General features: G+C 35.8%; 1 pseudogene across 1 annotated transcript in view; it reads right to left on the bottom strand.

The window, feature by feature from the left end:
* LOC143231677 (neural cell adhesion molecule 2-like) overlaps positions 1 to 26,259 on the bottom strand; it is a 166,678-nt pseudogene that overhangs the window by 21,175 nt on the left and 119,244 nt on the right. Inside the window, exons 3-9 of the transcript XR_013017110.1 lie at positions 12,927 to 13,037; positions 11,270 to 11,473; positions 10,003 to 10,295; positions 8,622 to 8,912; positions 7,939 to 8,226; positions 3,282 to 3,584; positions 388 to 516 (exon numbers count right to left, since the gene is read on the bottom strand). The product of XR_013017110.1 is annotated as a neural cell adhesion molecule 2-like (transcript). The remainder of the gene's footprint in view (positions 1 to 387; positions 517 to 3,281; positions 3,585 to 7,938; positions 8,227 to 8,621; positions 8,913 to 10,002; positions 10,296 to 11,269; positions 11,474 to 12,926; positions 13,038 to 26,259) is intronic.

The raw sequence follows: 26,259 nt of genomic DNA on the forward strand, positions 1-26,259 counted from the left end.
GCACGATCTCAGTCACTGTTGTTCTACGCCTTGAAATCAGTGTGCGTGTGTTTTCTTGCAGCAAAGCCACATCGGACTACCTGCTGAGTACATCGAGGGAATCGAACCCCGGAGTTTAGCGTTGTAAGTCGGTAACTTACCGCTGTACCAGTGGGAGCCGTTGAAATTATAGCAATAACTATTGAACGATTGTTAAAATATCAACATTTAGTCTATTTGACAATATATTATTTAATAAAGTTTTTGTTTGGATAACAATATTATATAAAAATAGTTGAGTTCTACAAGACGCGAGAACAATTGTTTTATACAATACAAATAGAACACATTTGATAATTTCAGCACTTTTTACTTATTGAAATAAAATTATTCATCTTTGAAACTAACCTTCACTTGCTCTCTTCTTTTTATATCGGATGAATATGGCTAACACTAGAGTAATGATAATTAAAGCAATCACAGTAGCTATAAGAAATGCTAGAAACGGGCGTATGACAATCTTAGCTCGATCATTTCCTGTAAGAAAACATGCAAGATATAGATCAAAATAAATCATATTGGTCTTACCAACTGTATATTGTAATTATAAATAAATTGCGCTGGTGTAATATTTATAAACGACCGTAATTTACACACAAAAAAAACAATAAAAATCACAAATTAATACTGAAACGAGTTATTTGAAAACACAGCTATCGAAGTAGACATTTTTACTGATATTTTATACTTTTAGTGTACTTTCATATTGAAGTAGTCCTAGTAATATATATTCTTCAACAAAAGAAACGCAAAAGGGATATTTTTGTTATTCTAAAAAGAAATATATGTAATAACGTTACAAGCTCAGAGTATGTGATGTTACACGTGTTAAGGCACTGATTCTCAGACCAAAATGACAATAAAAGATGTGCACTTTTGTGCCAAAACGCATTCGTGTCCAATAAATTTGTTTGAGAGATCTGCATGTTCTGCAAGTGCAACATGTGCAAACTCCCTATAAAAGTGACGGGTTCTCGGTTTCCATAGCTCAGTGTTAAGCCACCGACACGCAATACAGTTACGCCAAGACTGACTGAAGCACAACGCAACAACGCCATTGGTCGCTTGGAAGCAGGCGAATCTCGATCAGATGTTGCCAGAGCTGTGAATGTCCACCCAAGCACCATCACAAGGCTATGGAATCGTCACCAACAACATGGATCAACTTGTGACCGTCCACGATCTGGCAGACCTCGTGTGACCACGCCCGTACAAGATCGCTACATCCGGTTACGTCACCTTCGGGATAGGACCACCTATGCGACGTCTACTGCATCAACCATACCAGGGCTGCGTAGGATTTCCGATCAGACCGTACGCAACCGTCGACGAGATTCTTAGGCCCCATGTGCAACCCATCATGGTGAACGCCAACGACGTTTCAACATGACAACGCCCGTCCTCACACAGCCCGACTCACCACTGTCTTCTTGAGACACCACAACATCAACGTTCTTCCCTGGCCCTCCAGATCACCAGATTTAAACCCCATCGAACATCTTTGGGACGAGTTGGACCGGCGACAACCTCAACCGCAGACTCTACCTCAGCTTTGCAGGTAGAACAGCCATTCCATAGGATGTGATTCGTCATTTCATCGCTTCCATGGGCAGGAGATGCCAAGCAGTTATTGATGCTCGTTATTGACGTTGAGTGACGTTAAACTTCAACTAGTGAGCGTGGACTTCGCCTTTGCAGACTTTGGATGTTCAGCAGTGAATGTGCAAAGTTTCACACATGTCATACAGAACTACCCGGAATAAACTTGTTAACAATATGTCTCAAATTTTGCCGTTTGCGTTTCTTTTTTTGAAGAGTATATTATAACAACGATTTTTTTACAAAAACTAAACTGTTTAAAATTACGTAATGCATATAGACAGAAGTATAAAGTGTATGAATAAACGATGTCCATTTACCTAAAATCAAAAGAAAACACAAACCCATTAACAACAACAAATATATATAAATAAAATCTATACTTAGAGCAAAATGATTCTTTAGAGATAACTGTTTCGAAACATCTGACTATATTTATACATAAGCTGTTGTTAAATATGCTGTGTTTCACAGTTTAATTGTGCTGTTTACTAAAGGTTATATCATTGTGGTATTTCATTTCCTTTATTGTAATTTACTCAGTCGCGCGTTGTCTGTCAGTCAGTCAGAAGGTACATATAACGTTACAGTGTGCACGGTCGTGACTTCAATAACATGTGCGCATGCTTTAAAGACGAGAAATATTATGCAGTCCGAAGGCGACAACAGTGCATTAAAAATATGGACTTCAAAACTAGGAATCAGAATTATTTGTCATCTTGATTTTGGTTGTATTTATTCTTGAAACAGAACATTTTAGGGAACCTGCAGAAATAAATTTACTTTTATTTTTTATTATTGTTTTATTCATGAGATAGAGCGTACTGTAGTATCCATCCGTTGTGGTAACTTAAATACTGTTACTATGTCTAAGTAATATGCATTATCCATTAACTGCGCTATTTAATTCTATCATTAGTTTGAGTATGTCTTAACAGTCGCTAGGGGAGCTTTTATTATAAAGTTTGTGAGTCTGTTCTAATCCTGCGCTGTGGAACTGTAATTATATATTATTGTGTTTTTAAGTTTTGTTGTAACACTTTATTAGGGCTTTTTAACTATATTATTGTGTTACCTTAACTTCATTATTGTGTTACCTTATCTATATTATTGTGTTACCTTAACTGTATTATAGTGTTACCTTAACTATATTATTGTGTTACCTTAACTATATTATTGTGTTATTTTGTCCTATTGTAACACTTTATTAGGGCTTCCCCACTAGGTTATTTTGTTTATTTATTCTGTTATAATATATCTCTTTTATTAATACGTTTATTCGTCATAATGTACTACTGAAAATGTAAATTGTTGTAGAAACACTGTGTATGTGTGTTTTCTTATAGCAAAGCCACATCGAGCTATCTGTCGAACCAACCGAGAGGAAACGAACCCCTCATTTTTGCGTCGTAAATCCGTTGACTTACCGGTGCACTAGCGGAGGCGTCTTGTCAACGTTTGAGTATTATAACCGATTAGTTCTCATAGAGTAGGTTGGGCTTAACCCTATTTCAGTAGTTTTACATTCGTAACTGTCAGTTGAGATATCCTTTAATACAGACACCGTAATCTTTGTAATATTAGTATATAACAGATTCCCTCCATGTTTTGTCTTGTAATCTGTTACAGACAGAACCACTAACCTTTTCGGGTTAATTTTTCAGCAGGCCGCTGTGTAGAAGTAGACATCATCATTGGAGAACTTCTACCCTTAAGGTTTGTCGCATAAATATACAAAATCAAATCAGTGCCAGAAGGAAGATTTTCTACGACGAACAACGGTATTGTTGACGATATATTAGTTAGAAGAGTTCTCCGATCTGCAGTATAAACCTCCACCAGGAAGCGCTGCGACATACCGCCGTCATATCCTTCAAGACATTGTACAGAAATTAAATCTTCAGTCTGATTGAGTAAGGAGCAGTTGCGAAGCGAATCTGGAGGGCCTATAAAAAAATGCAAGATTATAAATCATAGCATTCGCCTTCTATTGCATAACAGTGCAATACATCTCGTTCAAAATAACAGGATAAAACAAAGTGTTATTTCTATTACACAGCGTGTGTGTTGCCGAATCCATCGAGGGGAATCGAACCCCTAATTTTAGCGTTGTAAATCCGTAGACTCACCGCTGTACTAGCGGGGAACTGTTAAACAATAATACAATAAAACTTACTAAATCCAACATGAAAAATATAATATTATTTTATTAAACAACAGTGCAATAAACCTTACTGAAGACAACAAGATAACGATAACATTCCTGTATCACAGAAAAATACAAAATCTTACACAAAATATCGGAACCAACACATCATTCTTCGCCTACGATATTACAGTATAACAAACCTTACTGCATATGTATATTTGTGTATTCCTTAGAAAGCTGTAAATTCATTTTCATATAATGTGTAATATATGCAAATTATATTCACAGACTACATTACTGACGCTTCAGACAGAAACGTTGTTAGAACAGGAATCAAACCGTAACCTTTAAGACCCCGAGAAGACGCCAGCAGAACTGTTTGTGCTTTCGTTAAGCGTGCACAATGGGCACTTTTGTGAAGTGTCCACCAACGATGTCGAAACCTGATTTTTAACGTTATAAGCCTTCAGACGTATCAATTAGCCACTGGAAGGCGTTAGGTGTTTTAAGTATATATTCAATGATATATATACATATATATATTTATATATACATTTCCTAGTGATAATATTTATAGTGATACAGTTAAGTAAAATAAAACAAAACCTTGTTATGAACAGCAAATCCAAACCTCTGACTAATGTTAATTTGTTATAATTTATAAAACAAGACGAAAAAAATAAAATAAAAATGCTGCACAAACTGAAAGCATCCCAGGATACAAAGTATAATATAGGGTATAAAATGTATCCTAGGTCTTAGAGGTAACAGAAGAAATAGGACCCACAAAACGGTGGGGATACATCGTCTATCAGGCTTAACCTCCATTCACCAGTCTTACATAAGAAATAAAGATTATCGATAGAATAGAAATAGAAATAAGGAGAGCGAGATGAAGGTGCTCAAGCCTACGACGTCCCACACCTATATCATCCTTCACTGCATGCAGACAGTTGCGGGTAGGTGGCTGCTCTCCAAAGTAAAGAACCAGGCCCCATTATGGAAAAAAGGCACTAACTGGCAGCCCAGGACACGAATTATGCTAGTATGAAAGGTTCCATCCAGTTGTCTAAATTAACTAATACAACTCCCAACCACGAGCCATTAAGTCTACTGTAGCTATCACGTTCCAAACAAACCTTTATATGCGGTAAGGTATACATCCACAAAAAGTAGTTCGAAGTTGTTAAACGACCTTATTCACAACTAAAAATAGTTATTCGAAAAATCTTAGTAAAATTTCTTTATATTTGTTTAATTCATTTTTACATTTGTTACAGAATAGTTATTGTATATTTTCCTGTGTCTTGTATAATATTTTAATTTACTGTTTTAATGTATGTGATATTTAATTAATACTATCTCGTAGGAACAATATTAAAAACACAAGATTGTCTCGGTATTCTTACTCTGTTTGTATACCAACACAGGTTTAATATTATTGTGTGACTTATTCAAGTAATACTTAGCAATATTATTGATAAGAGCTTTATAGGCAGGTATTGTTCATTTCGAACGATTTAAATGTACTCTGATTAAGGTGAAGTTTTCTAACATTCGATTTGTCTTCAGCTAACATTAACATGTTAAATATGTTCAGATTTTACTTGGATGTGAAATTCTCGCTTTTTAATTAGATTGATATGAAATGCTGTTTAACAACATAACCCACCATGTTTTATTTACGAAAGAGCTACATTTTATGGTAAACTTCAATGTTAAGAGCAAACTAAATATATCCAAGAAGTTACTAACTTACTAGTGAAAACCAAGACGTGTATTTAATAATATGTCAGCCATAGAATGTCTGCAATATTTAGTGGTCACCCGCTAGTATAGCTGTAAGTCTACGGATTTACAACGCTAAAATCAGGGGTTCGATTCCCCTCGGGGGGCTCAGCAGATAGCCCCATGTGGCTTCGCTATGTGTTAAACACACACAGTATTTAGTGTTAACAAGAACAGTGCTAGTAAGGTCAGCTGAGATACAGCAAAAATATTTACGGTATAATCGTTATTTATTGAATAATTTGCAGGAACAACTTTTGTATTAAGAGATATAATAAATACAGTTACGACAGAAAGTGTTCGTACCCATGCGTCCCGAGTGTTTATTTGCTCATAACTTAAAAACAATACAAGTAGGCTAATAGAAGTAAGGTATATTATAAATATTATACTAGCACACATCTACAAAATTGTTATGTAAATTAAACGACAAATAAACTGTTTATAAACAAATAACCAAACATAGAAGGAGCAGAAAGTGTTCGTACAGTTCAGAACGTGTGAAAAAACTAATATTCCTGTAAAACATTTTGTCTAGTTTGGCGAATAAACTACATTTTACCATTCCAGAACTAGACACTGGGTTCATAATTATTGTAATTTAGCAAGCAAAAAATGTACTTCCGGCAATTTAGCGCCGTCTCCATCATTATCTGTTTGGTCATCATGGTGAACAGGAAACAACTGTCCAGTGATTTAAAAAACCGAATTATTGTAAAATACAAGTTTCGTGTGTCTCTTTCCGGTATTGCTACACAACTTAATGTGCTGAAATCTACTGTTCAAAGCATAATTGTCAAGTTTAAGCTTACAGATGCTAACCTCCCTCGTTCCGAACGCCCTACCAAAATTTCAGGGAGAACCAAAAGGAAGGTTCCTACTAACTTCTCTGAGAACTTTCCTTTTGGTTCTCTCTGGAATTTTAGTGGGGCGTCCAGTTTCTGAAGTAAGCACCTCTGTAGTTACGAACATGTTACGCTCTTCTGGGCTCAAAGCGTGCTGTCCTCGTAGAATTCCATATTTAAAGCCTGTTCATTTAGAAGCACGATTGAGGTATGCAAGAATGCATGTAGATAAACCCTTTACCTATTGGAAGAGTATTCTTTGGTCAGACGAGACTAAAATCGAGTTTTTCGGGCACAATGATGTTCGCTATATTTTCCGTAAGTAGGGGAAACGAAGTCTTCCAAAGAACACCGTCCCTACAGTTAAACACGGAGGTGGCTCGATCATGCTATGGGGTTCCTTCAGCTTTTCTGGTGTAATCAGCCTTCACCGCGTCAACGGAATCATGAAAAAAAGAAGAGTACGTTGATATATTAGGCACTTATATCAAGAATGATGCTCGGAACTTGCGGCTTGGGCGTCGTTGGATCTTCCAGCACGACAATGACTCTAAGCACACAACGAAATATGTGCAATCCTGGTTGCAGAGGAACCATATAAGCGTTCTGGAGTGGCCATCGCAGTCACCCGATCTCAACCCAACTGAAAACGTTTGGCATGAGTTGAGACCAGGGTTCATCAGCGTCATCCGAAAAAGTTGCAAGAGTTAAAGGCCTTTTGTAAAGAAGAATGGAAGAAAATACCAGTCGAGTACTGTCAAACGATCATGGAGGGCTATGAGGAGAGATTGCGCCAAGTAATTCACCTGAAACAACTGACCATCAAAGTAGACTCACGAGCACTCTCTGCATCTTCTATGTTTGGTTATTTGTTTATAAATAGTTTATTTGTCGTTCAATTTACATAAAAACTTATGTAGATATCTGTTAGTATAATATTTATAATATACTGTACTTTTATTATCATACTCGTTATACGTGTTACGTTATGAGGAAAAAACTACTCACGACGCAGGGGTACGAACACTTTCTGTCGTAACTGTTAATCGAGTGTGATTCATCTAATCACAGTTAGAAATCACAGTTAGAGTAAGAATTAATAAAACGTTGTTATTTTAATTTCTTTAATTTGAAGTAACTCTATTATCATTCAAAGAGTTTGTGCCAAAACCCATTGAGTAATTCTACACGTATGTTAGCATTCATCACCGAGAGGTTGCTGGTTGGATTACCATAATTTTTTTCATATTTACGTGGCCCGGTACGGCCAGGTGGGTTAAGGCGTTCGACTCGTAAACTGAAGCTCAGGGTTTCGAATCCCCGTTGCACCAAACATGCACGCCCTTTCAGCCGTGGGGGCTTTATAATGTGACGGTCAATTAGGGATGGCTAGCACAGATAGCCCTCGAGTAGCTTTGTGCGAAATTAAAAAACAAACAAACAATCTCCACGTCATGTTTATCGTTTACTGATATGTATTGAATGTTTTAGTTCATGTGATATTCATTTAACACTCACCTGCAGGGACCACAGTAAAAATACAAGGTTGTCTCTGAATTCCTATATTGTTTGTCCCCCAGCAGAGAAGTTTTCCATAATCTTCGTCTGATTCTGGGTTATAAGTTGCTTTGCTCTTTGCCCGCTCAACAGAATACAAGATTTTATTTGACCTCTTGTATGAACTATTGAAACGCCAGTGGAAGGTGACGTCATTGGGGTCAGCGTCGAGTTCACATAACACCTCGACTGGTTCGTATTTGGCAACACCGTATATGATCTTTTGTCCTGGTTTGCATAACGGAGCATCTGTGTACAAAGTGAAGAAAAAAATATATTTCCTATGTGTGCTAATGATGTGTTTTCCCTTATTACACGCATGTTAGCTTTTTTTTTTATCTCCAAACTGTATAGTAATAAATTGCTGTCCTAATATGATCAAAATGTTTAGGTAGAAATAAAACTATTTTAAGTTACCAAACAATCTAAAATATTTTATTTAAATTACATTCACAATTTATCTGTCTTATCGTGTGAAAAATATTAAGTCATGAGTAATGTTACATTTCACAGAAGAATTACCTCTCATTGGATTATTAAAGTTTAAGAAAGACAACATTTACCTTGTTTATTAAGATTTTCCTTAAAGATACAATATTGACTGTAGTCTTAAATATTCTGATGTCCTAAAAAAAGAAACGTACACTGAACCTTTAGAAATATTTCATTACTAATCCCTAGACCTTGGTTATTACTGCAAGAACAGGTGAAGCGCCCTCTATATTGTCGCTGCACTTTCTGTAACACCAGTGATTGGTTGCTAATGATGACGCCAGCTGACGTATTCGTTGTGAGATCCTGACCTTCAAACTGCCAGCTTATTTCGTGGATCCAAGGGTTAGCTCTAATGTTACACTCAAAGTATACGTCATTTCCTTCCTGTATGTTCGTTACCTTCAGGTTAGTTCCAAGTTGAAGAGTCACTTGGGGGGGATCTGGAATAAAAAAGTACACCATAGTACGTGAAATAGCCTTAACCTCTTAACTGCCAAGTATTTCAGCTGCTACAATGCAACTCTAATGCTTCTTCATTTTGTAACTTTTTCGTGACGTCATTTTGGATCGAAAGTGAAATAATTTGTAAGTAGGTCAAATGCATATATGGTGCTGACATCTAGCGTTGAAGTTAGGTATTGTTGAAAACGAATTAACCCGTCCGTGGCACTGTGTTACCGATCAGCTTGGGCGAGTTATCTCGTCCACGGCACTGAACAGGTTAATTAATTAGATTAATCAAATTTCATAGCAGTAAATAAACCACAGGTTATTTACTGTTCTCTGGTTTATAACATATAATACTCTAATAAATAGTCTCTTATGATCAGTAAGTGTAAAATGTACTTGGACTGGATTTATTTAAGATTAATTTTATATCTCGTACCTAATCAGTGATGACGAGAAAACCCACTTGTAGAGAAAAATATATATGTAAAACCGGCTGGTATGGATAGAGAAAGCATTATGTAGAGAAGCTAAGAACGTTTCGATCTTCTTTGGTCATCGTCAGGTTCTCAAAGTCACCGTCACACGTTTTCGAACACTGCAAGTCAAATAAACACAACATAACCATAGAAAACACTCAAATACTAAATAAAGAAACAAACATAAACAAACACAAAATTAAAGAAGCCTTACTTATACAACAACTTAAACCCAAAACAAACCAATACAAAGGAACACCTTTATACCCATATTAATAAATATAATCAAACATCTAAGCACGCCCTCTACATTCCTATACTCAGTTACACGATGTGGTCAGCTATTGGTCAGTTACCTCTTTCTTTCTTTGTGAACCTGACGATGACCGAAGAAGATCGAAACGTTGTTCGCTCCTCTACATAAAAAATTTTCTCAACCAAAACAAGCCGTTTTCACATATATATTTTTCGTACCTGATGTAAATACACGAAACGATAATTACAATCAAAATCTGTGTGCGTTTAGGTATATATCGTGCTAGTTAGGTGGTTACATTTCAAATATTCACATAACAAAAGTGTCTTATATAAAATAATTCTATACATTGCACATCCAGTTTCCAGCCGTCTTCAACCGCGCTTCCACGAATTAAAAGGTTTTCAACCCGACATGACAAATACTTTCTGTTATCGTCAATAGATGGCGTAAAGGTCAATACACTACTGATAACTCCGTTAGGAATAATAGTTTCTCGTGTATTTTGCATTTGCTGAGTCCCTTTCCACCACGTGATTTTTCCAGCCGGACGGGATCCTTTTCCTGCACATGTCAGTTCAGTTTCTTTATCAGCAACTATAGGATTTTAGTCGGTGTGATGACTGCTTTTACTGGTTTCACTGTCAAATAATATATTAAAACATTTATCAGTAACTACAGGTGTTTTAAACGATAATGACTGATTTTACTGGTTTCACTGTCAAATAATATATTAAAACATTTATCAGTAACTACAGGTGTTTTAAACGATAATGACTGATTTTACTGGTTTCACTGTCAAATAATATATTAAAACATTTATCAGTAACTACAGGTGTTTTAAACGATAATGACTGATTTTACTGGTTTCACTGTCAAATAATATATTAAAACATTTACAGAAAATATAGTTTGTTTGATTTAAGAGATGTCATGACATAGCACACTGGTATCATTGTCAAACAATATAATGTAACAAAACTTCGTTTTTTTATATATAAATCCTAATAATATAAAATATTACAACAATACTTATAATTCAAATCAGTAGTTACATATCCAATAATAAATTCTATTTAGTAGTACAGAAATTAATTGTAATGACATATAATTATTTATTTTTTCATAAGATGTCAATTTCAAGAAGAAGATATAATGTAGAAACTTACTGACTGTGTAATTTGCCAATGCAACTTGAACAGAATCCAAAACTCATCAGTGCTACTTGGGAAAACGAAGCAAATAAAATAAGTCTCATAGGGCCGGTATAGCCAAGTGTGTTAAGGCGTTCGACTCGTAATCCGAGGGTCGCGGATTCGACTCCCGGTCGCACTAAACATGCTTGCCCTTTCAGCCGTGGGGTCGTTATAATGATACGGTAAATCCCACTATTCGTTGGTAAAAGAGTAGCTCAAGAGTTTTAAGTGGATGGTGATGACTAGCTGCCTTCCCTCTAGTCTAACACTACTAAATTAGGGACGGCTAGAGCAGATAGCCCTCGAGTAGTTTTGCGCGAACTTAAAAAAACAAACAAACAAACAATAAGCTTCATATATTGATTTAATGTAAGCAACGCGTTTGGTTTGGGTGTACAGAGATTTACAATAATACTTACAGTTGAGATCAACTGTTATGGCGTTAGATGCAGGTACAGTGATGTTGTTATTAGATGCTTGGCAGGTTAACACCGCTAATAGGTCATGTCGGTGGAGTTTGTCAATTGTTAACTTATTTTGAACAACATCTCCGAGCTCAAATGTGTAGTTGTCATCCAAAAGAGCGTAATCTCGCCACCAGGTCACAGACGGACGTGGTTTGCCTAAAGAATTAAAATAAATAATTGGTAATTATTTTGTAGTTATTACTTTCTTAATTCAGAGAACAATCGTTTGAGTTTCATGATATTTCAAAGAGACAAAATTATTGGATACAATGAGAAAGAAAAGACGTGAGATAACCATTTTGTTCAACTAAATACGTTACTTCAGAAATACAACTGAGAAGGAAAGTCAGGAATATTATAGCAATGTTTATTTCTTACTATATGTTAAAATTATACAAGCTCCATCCTCTCTGTTTTATCACTCCTAAATTTGGGACTGTTAGCGTTGGTGATGGTGAATGTTTGTTAACTTCCTTTCCTATGGTTCTATAAGAGGGTTCTTTAACCAGATAGCATTCGAGCATTTTAGGGCGAAATTCAACAACAACACAATTTAAAAACAACCTTCCAGCAATATTTAATAATAGAAAATGTAACTTCGATTTCTGTTTTCATAGATGTAAATGTTTTTACAATGATTTTGTGGTAATTTCCTGTAAATTTTTTTGCCAACAAACAGTATTCTGAACTAAATAATTAATTTTGTTATCATGTCTGGATTGTATTGGCTTCAAAGCCTACTTTTCGTCTTTTGTTTCTTTACTACACAACACCAGTTAATTATGTTTGTCTATGTTGATTATTACCAAAGGAAAAAAAAAACATAGGCTGACTACAGATGTCATTTTTCCACCAAATTCACTTTGGGTCCTTGTGACGTTGTGCTACATCAACCGTCACGACATATTGTAATTATTATAGAGTTGTTTTCAATGGGATTTTATCTTATTTCCTATGTATAGATTAAACTCTTTTTGTAAATCGTTCATAAACGCTAGAGGAATAGTGGTACAGTCATTTTAACTTCACTTTCCAAATGAATATCTAAAACAGTCTGCTTCACTTTAATCTTTTATGGTGTTATTCCAAATTCAACAATAACATTTTGTTGGAGATTATCAAACGTTCGATCTGCAACATGTAGCCTTTTTCTAACTGGTTCTCGTGTCTAGTTTGACTTAATGCCAAAATATAACGATAACAGTTCGAAAGCTGTGCACATCACTGGTATGAAACTTTACAAGTTCATTCGCGAAGTTTTATGACGAGTTTGTAGTTTCGCCAACGTTTATGCCATGAATGTCGAAAATATCTCAAGCCAAGTGTAAGGAACATAAAATGTTCAAAACAGTTATAACACAGCTAAGCCTATCAATATGACAATAAAGTGACTTAGACAAAAGTCGATGCTGTTAAATCTTAAAATAATTTACACTTAATAAAGTTAAAGTTTCCAAAGCAATTCGACTTATAAAGTTGATAGCTTATAAATTCCAAGTATTCCAAAATTTCCCGTGTAAGAAATACGTCAAGTTTACAACACTAAGGTTCGATTCCCCGCGAGGATCACAGAAGATACGGTTTTCCTCTTTAAAATAAACATACTTACCACCGCTAGCTTGGCAAGTTATCGTAAGTGAGTCGCCTTCATTGTAAGGTCCAACGAGACCCTCAAGTTTTTGACCTTGTTCATCCAGGATGATTGGTTCTCCAGGTGGAACTATACCAGGAGGAAAAAAACACGAATTAAAATAAAGAATGAACCTTTGAATGGAATTTAAAAGAACCAGTTGCGCCTTGGATACAAGTCAATTTAAATAAACCAGCTGTGCCTTGGATACAAGTCAATTTAAATGAACTAGTTGTGCCTTGGATACAAGTCAATTTAAGTAAACCAGCTGTGCCTTGAATGCAAGTCAATTTGATGAACCAGCTGTGCCTTGAATACAAGTCAATTTAGATGAACCAGTTGTGCCTTGAATACAAGTCAATTTAGATGAACCAGCTGTGCCTTGGATACAAGTCAATTTAGATGAACCAGCTGTGCCTTGGATACAAGTCAATTTAAATGAACTAGTTGTGCCTAAGATATAAGTGAATTTAAATCAGTTAGTTTAAAAAGAGAGAGATACACTAAAACAAAAAAGAAAAACTCTTAATTAAGAAAAATATGTGAATTTATTGGTCAAAGTCCTTGGATAACGAAAAACCAGTAATTTGAAAATGAAAAGCAAGCTACATTTTGTTAATATTCGAGGATCTAATGTTGCCACATTTTACTAATTTTGTACTTTTTTAGGTAAGGTATAAGTATTTTCTTTTTAGTTAAGTTACTGTAGGATGTTTCTGTATTCCTGACACAACATAAATGCCATAAAGTACAAATTTATTATGTGTGTATACAACATTTTTGTTTGTGTTTGACTTTCGCGCAAAGTTACACGAGGACTATATGCGCTAGCCGTCCCTACTTTAGCAGTGTAAGACCAGAGAAAGGCAGTTGGTCATTACCACCCACCGTCAATTCGTAGGCTTCTCTTTTGTCAATGAATAGTGGAATTGATCGAAAATTATAACGTCCTCTCGGCTGAAAGAGTGAGCATGTTTGGTGTGACCGGGATTCGAACCCGCGACTCTCGCCTTACGAGTCAAGTACCTTTATCACCATGCCGGGCCATATTTACAACAATATATGTATTAAACACCAGGTTATGGTGTGCAACGTTTATTCACAAGACGGCAATAAATGATTACAAACAAATCTGACAAGTAGGCCTAATGCACTTTTAAACCGTAATGAAGAATCTAGTATCTTCCCCCCCTCCAGTAGTTACTACGTTTTATACATTAATTGGAACAATCAACTACAGTTGACGTAGTAGCGCGTGGCATTTTGTTAACACAAATACAACTGTATTAGTACCTATATTAATGTGGCTTTCATTTCCTGGGATACACACGGCTCGCGAAAACTACCTCACAGAATATTTCACATGTGTAAAACAGCAGTTGAATGTGGTAACACATCTAAATATACTTTTCACGAATCATGGTTTATCCTAAGTGCTAATGACACGTACAAACTTATCAAGACTTTGGTTTGTATTTTTTCATTATGCGCAAAGCTACGGGACGGCTACTGGAGGGAAGGCATTAAGTAATCACCACTCAGCGCCATCTATTAAGATACTCTTTTACCATTGCGTAATAAAATTGACCATGACTTTATAACGTCGCCACAGCTGAAAGAACAAGTTCGAGGAGGGCTAACCAGCTGCTCATGTTTACTAAAAATATTTCACTTCTCATTAAAATAACTGTAGTTAATGACATTAAGTAGTCATTAACAAAGAAAATGTTTAAACTACTGATTTTAACTTACACTGCTTTAACTTGAGGTTTGTTTAGTGTTCCGTAAGATGTTTAATGTTATTTCTCAAACCTCTACCGTTTGATGCAATAAGATGTACAAAAGTGCAGGTTCGTAATAATTAAAAAACAAAAGTTATTGTACAACAGCGCATGTGACCCGGCACGGCCTGGTGGGTTAAGGCGTGCGATTCGTAATCTGAGGGTCGCGGGTTCGAATCTCCATCACACCAAACATGCTCGCCCTTTCAGCTGTAGGGGCGTTATAATGTGACGGTCAATCCCACTATTAATTGGTAAAAGAGCAGCCCAAGAGTTGGCGATGGGTGGTGATGGCTAGCTGCCTTCCCTCTGGTCTTAAACTGCAGCATTACGGACGGCTAACGCAGATAGACCTCGTGTAGCTTTGCGCGAAATTCAAAACAAGTAAACAACAGCGTATACATACTGACTAGGAGATAATTTACTGTTTATTTTGTTTTTGAATTCCGCGCAAAGGTACACGAGGGCTACCTGCGATAGCCGTCCCTAACTTAGCAGTGTAAGACTAGAGGGAAGACAGCTAGTCATCACCACCCACCGCCAACTCTTGGGCTACTTTTTTACCAACGAATAGTGGTACTGACCGTCACTTTATAATGCCTCTACGGCTGAAAGGACGAGTATGTTTGGTGTGACGGAGAATCGAATCCACGACCCTTACTTTACGAGCACAGTGCAACCCCTTGGCTTTGCCAGTCCTGGAACTAATGAAACATATATAGTTCAATGGTAGCTTATAACGTTTGAACGAAGGTACACATAAGGTTTAGTTTCTTTTAAACTTTGAAAAGTTATGTTTTCACGTACTTAATGAAGTTAGTGATTCAGAAAATGTTTAATGTTTTACTTCTCTAAAGCCAATCCTTTAAATGTTTGATACACATTTGATTCCTCCTTACATATATAACAAACTACTCTCTTAAGCAGCGCATGATATATTTATAAAAATAACATACAGATTACTGGATGCTTATCAATATTTTAAATTATGTAATAATTAACATGTATTTTATTTGATTGTACTGTCGTGTTAAAATACATAAATATATCCATCTTTGTGTTAAGGAGATATGTATTTCATTGTATCTAGACGTATGGGAGATACGTTTACCTCTGAGCTTCAGGAATGTACTGATAATGTACTAAAATCAGGGGTTCGATTCCCCTCAGTGGACTCAGCAGATAGCCCGATGTGGCTTTACTATAAGAAAAAACACCCATACTGATAAGTTACGATATTGAAGTTATCCAATAACTTGAATTATTTTTAACGGTAATATAAACAGAGGGCCAGACTTTTATACACATTTAGTAAACAAACCAGCTAAGTTACTGAAGAGTTTTTCCATCTTTGCATTAGAATATACGATGTTATGTTTTACAAAAATATACTGCTGGCAACGAATAGCATAAACACTATATAATAATATTTTAAATGTAATTGTATTTATTTGGTATTACTTGAAACATTGGTTTATATAATAATATTTTAAATGTAATTTTATTTATTTGGTATTACTTGAAACATTGGTTTATATAATAATATTTTAAATGTAATTTTATTTATTTGGTATTACTTGAAACATTGGTTTATAAAGTTGTTATCCATTTCAAAAGTGACATCAAAACTGTGATATATCAGTATCATTATCTCAATAACATGTCTATTTTATCACTTAATAATTTACATATCCATTCTTTCACTTATTAATTTACAAGTGCATTTTCTTAAAATTATCAATCTACCATTTCACACATTCACTTATCAGTTAATCTTATCACTTATTCATTAACCAATCGACTATTCCACTTATTCATTTAGTGGCCCATTGTTTCATTTATTAATTTATAAGCGTATTTTTTCCAATTATTCCTTTATCTGTCTATTCTTCCACTTGTTTATCGATCATAGTTTCAATTATTCATTTAGTATTGTTTCAGTTTCATTCCCCTGGGTTTACTTATATGGGTCTATTGTCTCACTTATTCATTTGGCCCGGCATGGCCAAGCATGTTAAGGCGTGCGACTCGTAATCTGAGAATCGCGGGTTCGCATCCCAGTCGCGCCAAACATGCTCGCCCTTTCAGCCGTGGGGGCGTTATAATGTGACGGTTAATCCCACTATTCTTTGGTAAAAGAGTAACCCAAGAGTTGGCGGTGGGTGGTGATGACTAGCTGCCTTCCCTCTAGTCTTACACTGCTGAATTAGGGATGGCTAGCACAGATAGCTCTTGAGTAGCTTTGTGCGAAATCCAAAACAAACAAACAAACTTATTCATTGAGACAATTAGTGATTTAGCAGAATCTCAATTAACGTATTTATTCATTTGTCCACCGTTTCACTTATTAATTTAAGGGTACAATGTTTCTTTTATTTATTTATCTATATAGGTTTTTCACTTATCCAATTATCAGTCCATCATTCAGCTACTCACATACCAGTCGATTACTTTCTTTATTCATTTATCAGCTAGTTATTTCTATTAGTCATTGATTGGTCCGTAGTTTGATTTATTCATTTATAAGTCCATTATTTTCATTATTCAGTTATCAGTCCATTATTTCAGATATTCGTTTACTGGTACTTTGTTTCAATTATTCATTTATCAATCGATTACATAATTTATTGATTTATTGGCTTATTTGCTCACCTATTCATTTTCAGGTCCCTTGTGGGATTCGTAATCTGAGGGTCGCGGGTTCGAGTCCCCATTATACTAAACATGGTTGCTTTTTCAGTCGTGGTGGCGTTATAGTTTGACGGTCAATCCTACCACTCGTTTGGAAAGGAGTAACCCAAGAGTTGGCGGTGGGTGGTGATAAGTAGTTCCCTTACCTCTCGTCTTACACTGATAAATTAGGGACGGCTAGCGCAGATAATCCTCGAGAAGCCTTGCGCGAAATTCAAATAATGCCAGGTCTCTCCTTACTTATTCACTTACCAGTCCATTGTTTCACTTATTTTTTAAAAGTCCATTGTTTTAATTTTGGATTTACCAATATATTTTATACCTTATTGATTAACCAGTCAATCATTCTACTTTTTCACTTACCAGTCTGTTTTATCAATAATTCATTTAGCGGTCCATTGTTTCACTTGTTCATTTACCGATACATCATTTACTGATCTATTTTATCACTTGTTCACTTACTGGTATGTATTTATATACATTTATCATTTACTTAATCAGCGATCTCTGTTATTTCATTTAATCAGTTACAGTCCCGCGCTGGTACAGCGGTAAGTCTAGGGATTTACAACGCTAAAATCAGGGGTTCGATTCCCCTCGGTGAACTCCACAAATAGCCCGATGTGGGTTTGCAATATGACCCCCCCTCCCAGTACAGCGGTATGTCTACGGATTTACAACTCCAAAATTAGAGGTTCAATTCCCCTCGGTGGGCTCAGCAGATAGCCCGATGTGGCTTTCCTATAAGAAAAAAAACACACGCGCTACGTGAAAACACGCAATTCATTTGCAGACATTTTGTTTCACTTATTCATTAACTAGAATATTTTACCATTCACTGCTCCATCTTTAGAATTATTCACTTAACAGTCCACTGGTAAATGAACATTTATCAGTCCATTATTATATTACAACTCTATCATTTCACATATTCATTTCCTAGTTCATTTTATCATTTATTATATCAGTCCATTATGTTACTAATTTATTTACAGATTTTTCCTTTCACTTATTTGTTTTCCAATCCATTGAAGTCGGGCATCGTCAGGTGGTTAGGGCGTTCGATTCGTAATCTGAGGATCGTGGATTCGAATCCCCATCACTCCAGGCATGCTCGCCCTTTCAGCCATGGAGATGTTAAAATTTTGCGGTCTATCCCACTATTCGTTAGTAAAATAGTAGCCCAAGAGATGGCGGTGGGTGGTAATGACTAGCTGCCTTCCCTCTAGGCTTACAGTGCTAAATTAGAAACGGCTAGCGTAGATAGTCCACGGGTAGCTTTGCCCGAAAATTCAAAACAAATAAAACCAACCAATCCATCATTTCAATTGCTTACCTATCCATTCTTTGTGTAATTCATTTATTCGTCTGTTTGATCACTTATTTATTTATCAGTCCATTGTTAAAGTTATTAATCTACCAGACAATTGTCTCATTTATTCCTTTAAGTTCCTTGCTCTTATGTTTTACAAATAGCTGTTCCCAACTGTTTTCTGTTCAAAGTTTAATTTTGACGACAGATTTTTATACAGCGATTAAACCTAATAATCAGTGTGTCCTAACTTCAATGTGGGTTATGTTTGTCCTGTTCTCTCTAATATGCGAATAGATAATTTATTTTTCCTTTTTGGGAAATACTTTATTTTCTCGTATATCTCCCTCAAAAGGCCCGGTATGGCCAGGTGAGTTAAGGCGTGCGACTCGTAATATGAGGGTCGCGGGTTCGAATCTCCGTCGCACCAAACATGTAACGGTCAATCCCACTATTCGTTGGAAAAAGAGTAGCCCAAGAGTTGGCGGTGGGTGGTGATGACTAGCTGCCTTCTCTCTAGTCTTACACTGCTAAATTAGGGACGGCTAGCGCAGATATCCCTCATGTGGCTTTGTGCAAAATTCAAAATAAGAAACTAACTGACATTATATCGACGTTTAGAATCAGTACTGAACCACTATGGTCTTCAGGGGTGAAAACGTGACATTTTACATTATAGTGAAGAAGTTTGACAATAGATAGCAGCACCATTGTATGAGAAAGTTTCCTTTAATTTTCACTCCTTTTAAGTATATAGTTAATATTTTTTTTCTTAATTATCTACTTAAAAATTGACATTGTAGACGACGTAGCTATTCATTAAGTATTATATTCAGAATATCACTGTAAAATTCTGCGTTTATAATAGTCAATGGTTTGGCGAACAATGACTATTAATTAAAACTAACTCCCATCAATTTAATAATTAACCCTTTGAAGAGGGCATGTACATACTATTAAACAAACAATAAATTGTCACAAAATTGAGACAAAAGAGACAATTTATTCACTGGAAAATTAGTATTTCTGTAGTTTATAATAATGAAACTTCTACTTCCATAGTAGTTCAGCAATAAGCTTGAGAACTTAAAAAGCCAATACGATAAATAAATAATATGTTTCACATTTTAAACAATAGTTTAAATAGCACAAATATACAAGTTACACAATTGGTTTGTTTTTGTTTATGAATTTCACGCAAAGCTACCAAGGGCTATCTACGCTAGCCGTCCCTGATTTAGTCGTGTAAGAATAGATGGAAGGCAGCTAGTCATCACCACCCACCGCCAACTCTTGGGCTACTGTTTTACGAACGAACAGTGGGATTGACCGTCACATTATAACGCTTCCACTGCTGGGAGGGCGAGCATGTTTCGTGCGGACGGGATTCAAACCCGAGACCCTCGGATTACGAGTCGAACACCTTAACACGCTTGGCCATGCCGGGCCCCTCATAGTTGGTTCTATGCGTTGTGCCCGCTGCAGAGATTAAATCCTAATTACTGGATCAATATGCAAAAATTAATCTCTTGCTGGATCCCAAAACAAAAGGAATGTATATATATGTGTACACCGTCATGCAGACAAATTGGATAAAATCTATAAAGATATGGACAGATTGCACGATTGTCTTGTTAATCAAACACTTCCGACTATGACGTGAATATATTATATTATCGACCAGTTAAATGGGTCTAAGTATGATCGGATGGATGTACAGATCCTGATGCAGCAAAATAGATGGAAACATCCAGAAGTAAAGGTAGAAAGCTTTTATTGATCCAAATAGGGATGGTTTGGGTTCACGTACCAAAACTCCTGACCTGGAAAAGTACCTAATGTTTAGGTGAAATGAGTGTATGAACTAAAGGATTTAACATAGTTATAAAGTTAAGACGAGCATATAGTACCCATTATGTGACAGAGATAATAAATGTAAGGTTAGATCATATACACAAGTTGTCTGTGAATTTGGAGGAGACGCCAGAGAGCAGTAGTCTAGTGACAGACAAGTGTAAGATAAGAACTCAATATAAACGTGCAATGTGGTCCTTTTACTTAACTAATACCAGTTTGATTCATGGTTCAGACCTCTTTTCAAGAATAGATAGGATTAATCTCTGAGGAAGACTTTCCAATTTAATGAACAAAATCATACCATTCTGCCAAACAGAACTTATATCAATATATCATTATATCAATATATAAGAAATACTGATAAGTACCCTGATTAGAATTGCTATAATATAGATAAAACAAGGATATTACAACATTTAGTATAGCATTATAAATATTGCCAGGAGATTTAACTGACATCTGTACATTTTTCAGATCGAGTTCATTGGTTAATTTTCAAAGTATAATATCTATGTGATCTTGTATTTGTTCACAACATAAGTACTCAAAACAATGTGTAGTTATAATACAGAGGTCCAGCAACAACTGTTCAAAGGGCCATGTGTAGTTATAATACAGAGGTCCAGCAACAACTGTTCAAAGGGCCATGTGTAGTTATAATACAGAGGTCCAGCAACAACTGTTCAAAGGGCCATGTGTAATTATAATACAGAGGTCCAGCAACAACTGTTCAAAGGGCCAAATGTAGTTATAATACAGAGGTCCAGCAACAACTGTTCAAAGGGCCATGTGCAGTTATAATACAGAGGTCCAGCAACAACTGTTCAAAGGGCCATGTGCAGTTATAATACAGAGGTCCAGCAACAACTGTTCAAAGGGCCATGTGCAGTTATAATACAGAGGTCCAGCAACAACTGTTCAAAGGGCCATGTGCAGTTATAATACAGAGATCCAGCAACAACTGTTCAATGGGCCATGTGCAGTTATAATACAGAGGTCCAGCAACAACTGTTCAAAGGGCCATGTGCAGTTATAATACAGAGGTCCAGCAACAACTGTTCAAAGGGCCATGTGTAGTTATAATACAGAGGTTCAGCAACAACTGTTCAAAGGGCCATGTGTAGTTATAATACAGAGGTCCAGCAACAACTGTTCAAAGGGCCAAATGTAGTTATAATACAGAAATCCAGCAACAACTGTTCATGGGCCATGTGCAGTTATAATACAGAGGTCCAGCAACAACTGTTCAAAGGGCCATGTGCAGTTATAATACAGAGGTCCAGCAACAACTGTTCAAAGGGCCATGTGCAGTTATAATACAGAGGTCCAGCAACAACTTTTCAATGGGCCATGTGCAGTTATAATACAGAGGTCCAGCAACAACTGATCTGAAAGCTTTGGAATACACTATAATATCAGATTTGATACGTTGAAACAACTCTTAATTCTTCTATAATTTCAATTTTTCATTTTCAAAAAACACATTTTATCTAACGAAGATAATTTACACGTAAAACTGCTGTAAATTTTATATAATGTGAACATCTGTTTATTTGTGTATAAGACAGTAATCTGACCCAGTTCACTACTACTGTCTTTCGTGTTCGTCTTGAAGTGAAGCTCGCCCTCATTACAGATCTGCCCTCATTGTTTAAATAACTTAACATTACTTAGTTTAATTATTAGATTTTATTAATGCTATGTTCAGGTTATAAAGAGACTGTCATGTTCAGGTTATGAAAAGACTGTCATGTTCAGGTTATAAAGAGACTGTCATGTTCATGTTCAGGTTATAAAAAAGACTGTCGTGTTCAGGTTATAAAGAGTCTGTCATGTTCAGGTTATAAAAAGACTGTCATGTTCAGGTTATAAAGAGACTGTCATGTTCAGGTTATAAAGAGACTGTCATGTTCAGGTTTTTTTGTTATTTATTCTCACCCTTTTTTCTAACAGCGTACGACATGAGGTATTTATCTAATACTATGGACAAAACAATGTATTCCGAAGTGGACTCCAAAGTTATCGTCACTGATGATAAATCCATTTAAGATTACTCCAATGAATTAGCTAGAGCGAGAGCACAATAAAGTTGGAGATACCTCTATGGCGATAACACAGATAATAAGCACTTAGAATGTTAAAATCCGGAGTTCGAATCTCCGCAGTGGACACAGCAACTGGTTTCATGTAGTTTGGTTCTTAAATAACCAAAGACCGTAACAAATACGTTACTATTATATTAGAGACGAATGAACAACTTAATAATTTTTTCTAGGAGAATAATTCAATTTCGACGACAGTTCTTGTTTTGCAGTGAACAATGAAACTACACGTGTAACTGTTTTATTAATTCATATCTTTGTCTATTGCTTTTCTAAAATGCAACTTTCTATATTGTTTTCCTTTGATAACTTCAACGGTTTCTCCCTTAAATAGAAATTAAGGTCATTACGTTCATAAATAAAGAACCCTGAGAAAAAACACACCGGCAGGTTTTCATGTCGATTAAACATTTTTTATTAAATTATAATTACTAAATAATTAATCGTTCATGATATTTCAAAATTCACCAAGTTTCGTGAATACAAGCCAGTTTCTGCTTTAGAAAAACATAACAAAATTTCACAAACTTGCTTTCATGATTAAAATTCCACCGTAGTTCCAAAATTAATAAATTATGACACAAAGAATGTTTCGTATTTCCCTGACGACATCGGTTTGATGAAGCCACGTTTTTATTTAATTTTATAAAATTAACGTATATGTACCACTATAAGCGGTATTTTGTTAAACAAAAAATATTGCTTTCAGAAGACATTGGACAAAGATTCTGTTAGCTGAAGCATATTTTTTTTTTATATCTGGTCTTCCATCAGTCCTAAAGAAAAGAAGTCTCGTGATAAAGGTACTACGTGAGAGTTTGTTTGTTTGTTTTAGAATTTCGCACAAAGTTACTCGAGGCCTATCTGTGCTAGCCGTCCCTAATTTAGCAGTGTAAGACTAGAGGGAAGGCGGCTAGTCATCACCACCCACCGCCAATTCTTGGGCTATTCTTTTACCAACGAATAGTGGGATTGACCGTCACGTTATGACGCCCCCACGGCTGAAAGGGCATGTCTGGCGCGACGGGGATGCGAACCCGCGACCTCAAATTACGAGTAGCACGCCCTAACACGCTTGGCCATGCCGGGCCAACAAGTGTTTTCTTATAGCAAAGCCACATCGAGCTATCTGCTAAGCTCACCGAGGGAAATCGAACCCCTTGATTTTAGCGTTGTAAATCCGTAGACTTACCGCTGTACTTGCGGGGAGCGTACGCGAGAGAACAGCACATTTTTACACATTGCTAGCTTTCGTTTTAACAGTGATGTCACGGTGTTCTATAGTAATAATACAACACTGAAAATTAGTAAGTAAACCATTCAAAATTAAATTCTGATACTGGTCATTGAAAACATTTCATTTCTACGGGTTCTCACGTGCATATGTTTTTATGTTATACAATATGGTAAATCTGAAAACAACGAAACCCTCATAAGTTTATTTCAATATGCCAAAGAATCCTTAAATCCAAAAGCCGTAATACAGAAAACGAATAGGAACACTTGATAAAAATGATGAAACTGAAAATTGGTCATTTTATTAAGGCCTAATAAACATTTGTAGACATTCGGAATTTACGTTTTAAGTAATTTCATCATACGATTTGCCAAGTTGTTTGAGCCTTATGAATGCTGAATTATAGCATTACCGTAGTCAGTCTGTGAAAAAGTGGTTTAAAACAAATATATTAGATTCTCAGCGGAGCATGACGAGAGACGACCATATAAAAAAAGGTGTTATTGATGGTAGTTTCTCTGACTGACTGTTCAAACACATCTGACACCAGAATCCTTAGATACTGGCAATCATAATAGAAAACATCTGTTATCTATGAAAAAGGAGAGGGATTATTCATACAAAGAGCGTCAGACACTGTCCTATTTGATTGATTCTTGAACAGTGATCAGAATTCATTTATTTCCAACTCGGTCATCTAATGCACGATGTGGATATAATGGATAAATCATCCAAAAAATACCAGATGCAGATGAAGGAAGAGCAAAATGACAGTTTCAATGTGGAAACTCTGAACAGTTGTTGGTTAGAAACTTTTACTGTTCTGTAACGGGCTGAGTTTCACTGCCATGTGCTATACTGATAGAATAGGTACACGGATGAGGGTTCTTATTCAGTTTATGTTATTCTTTCTGACCAAGTTGAGAGTATAGCCCTATGGGGAACATTCCTCTATAAGTTTACCATCCTTTGATAATTCAACAGTCCATCACACCCATATTGTTCGGTATCAGTCCAATAACTACAACAACGATTTTAATGAAAGTGTAGAGTACATGATTTCTTTTAATATTCTGTTGGACACTTACTGTTTTTAATATCATACATATTATTAATAATAACAGCACTACCACTAAAAATGATAAATGAATGGCACTATTGCTACTAATAAAAATACCGGAACTTTCAAACCATCTAAGACACCATTGAATATCACACAAGTGGCTCAGATCTGGCTGATCGTACATATTGTTGCCTCAGATCTGGCTGATCGTACATATTGTTGCCTCAGATCTGGTTGATCTTACATATTGTTGCCTCAGATCTGGGTGATCGTACATATTGTTGCCTCAGATCTGGCTGATCGTACATATTGTTGCCTCAGATCTGGTTGATCTTACATATTGTTGCCTTAGATCTGGCTGATCATATTGTTGTATCTGGCTGACATTGCCTCAAATCTGGCTGATCCTATTGTTGCCTCAGATCTGCTGATCGTACATATTCAGATCAGATCTGGCTGTTCTATTTTGTATTATAAGTTCAGGAATCTAACAAACCAGTATCTGATGGCAAACCTTGATATTGTTTTACTTCAAGTGCATACAATAGACACAGACTGTTCAGAATTAGAAAGGTCACCAAATGGTCACAGATACAGAAACCCACTATGGAAGTATTGACGTCATTATCGTCCACATTTCAAACAACCTACAAAGAGAGGACGGACACAATCTGAAGTGTTTCATATTCAAGACCACTGATAGGCTTAGTCCAAAACCATAGGATTAGAATGAACAAGTCTATTTTGTAATTACTGGACAGCTGCTAATGATAAACTGTACCTAACATTAATATTTACTTTTACAGATCACCAAAGTATTGAATTAGACCATAATTATAACCTTTATCTATCTGCACAGAATATATTTAATAATAAACTTTACATACGTATATTGTACTTCATTAGTTTCACTGATGTCAAAATGTCAGTAAACATAGTTCTTTATACAAGGTTTAAATAATTATTTTATTATTCAGCATAAGATTATTAGATACTAAAAACTAAGAATAGAATGAAGGTTTTATTCTATATAGATGTTTGACGCTAATTATTATAGGAAGTGTATATTCAGACATAACGTTAACTGAAATGAGAAAATGGCAAAAATGACAAAGGTTCCTTTTGAGTTGACAAAGTCTATTTTACAATATACAATTCAACTTGCTAGCTAATTCAAAGACCATAAAACATGTTCCAAATCCTTAAAATGTTTGGTTACATAAATTATACAATTTGTGTTTGTCATATACTATCATACATACAAAACAT

The sequence above is a fragment of the Tachypleus tridentatus genome, chromosome 11 (assembly GCF_004210375.1).
Source record: "Tachypleus tridentatus isolate NWPU-2018 chromosome 11, ASM421037v1, whole genome shotgun sequence".
NCBI classification, from domain to species: Eukaryota; Metazoa; Arthropoda; class Merostomata; order Xiphosura; family Limulidae; genus Tachypleus; species Tachypleus tridentatus.